We start from the raw sequence: 1,380 nt of genomic DNA, 5'->3' as shown, positions 1-1,380 counted from the left end.
TTATATGGTGTTTTTGGGGTGGTAATTATGTAAATAACCTCTGCTCGTGCACGAGCAGCTGGATACGAACAGGTGGAATTTACGCAGCTCATTTACACACTTCCTGAAGATAGAAGAGTTTGCTGAATCTGACTTGACATGTTCGTACGAACCCTTCGTACRAACGAAAGTAAGAAAAATTTAGGATAAGAATACGAACATGTTCTTGCATGACGCCCGTTGAAATAGCCACTGATGGCAAGATTTTTGGCAGCCATCTTGGCAAGTCCTTTGTGTATCACTCTGTGCTGTTAACATGTGAAAGCTGCATATTCAGGGCTCTCAAGTCTGAGGCATTGACCATGAGACACAGGTATTTCATGAAGTACACACACCACACTTTGTATTCCTCATACTAAAACACACACGCACACTCTTTTTGGAGGAACCAACATGCAGCTCAATGTTTCCCACCGGGCTGGAGAACAATAAGGGGCACAGTGTTGCAACTTTGTTGCTATATTTAGTGTGTTTAGACCCCTCTAGAGGCTTTTTGGTGTTGTTTCAAATAAGCAACTAGCAACAAATCTAGCAATTTTTCCTGTGTTACTGGAAACTTTGACAACTATGTATGAAAGCAGCAACCGTTCTGCAGTTACCATCTTYGGCGTACAATAAGTGCTGCTGTGAACCCCTTCCACTTCCCAAGCAATGACAGCTGCTCAGTCTCATAAGTTATAAAAATWTTTATTAAATAAATGAGGAAATTAATTAGACTATGGTAGTTTTTATTTGCTCACCATTCAAAACAGTACTGGTGCTGTCAGCGGCTCAAAATCTCACTCCAAGCTCAGATCAAAACCTGAGAGCCCTGTTGTTGACTCCTTTTCCATGCTGTATGCTGAGTCATCAGTCCACAAGCACTCAGAAAAATAAATAAATGAAACATTTTTTTACTTCAAAAAACATTTATCCTGTCAAGAGTCTTATGTTTTGTCCCGTTTTTTTCACCACTACTCACCTCATTTTCAGGTTGAGCAGCTGAAAAGGTTGATTGGGCATTGCTGGTGCCACCAGCTCCCAGCGCAGCTGTGAGTAATCACTCTGATTACACCTGACTATTCTTAAGGCTGGGTTGAATTAGAATTCAGCAGTACTGGTAGGTGGCGGTAAATGCACCTTAAGTTTGATGCCAGCCGCCAATAAAAATCAAAMGAAGAAGAAGAAGAAGAAGAAGAATTCAGCAGTCAGCAGTCATCTGTTGAAACTTATACAGTGGCCGTAATGCTTCAAACACTCCCAAAAATCTTAAATAACAAGATTTTTTTAAACAGTTGATACTTTAGCTTTACTGTTAACAGTAAATAAAAACAGTTTGTCAGTCTGGAATATATATATATA

The 1,380-nt window shown here is 39.8% G+C and overlaps 1 protein-coding gene across 1 annotated transcript in view; it reads right to left on the bottom strand.

Annotated features, from left to right (window-relative positions):
* LOC106519093 (protein kinase C-binding protein NELL1) overlaps positions 1-1,058 on the bottom strand; it is a gene marked incomplete in the record, with an annotated part of 155,797 nt that extends 154,739 nt beyond the window's left edge. The window contains 1 exon segment of the mRNA XM_014010621.1: positions 1,001-1,058.
* Positions 1,059-1,380: the final 322 nt, after the last annotated feature.

This window comes from Austrofundulus limnaeus, unplaced genomic scaffold, assembly GCF_001266775.1.
Source record: "Austrofundulus limnaeus strain Quisiro unplaced genomic scaffold, Austrofundulus_limnaeus-1.0 Scaffold71, whole genome shotgun sequence".
Classification (NCBI taxonomy): Eukaryota; Metazoa; Chordata; class Actinopteri; order Cyprinodontiformes; family Rivulidae; genus Austrofundulus; species Austrofundulus limnaeus.
This window is presented reverse-complemented; position numbering and strand designations above follow the sequence as displayed.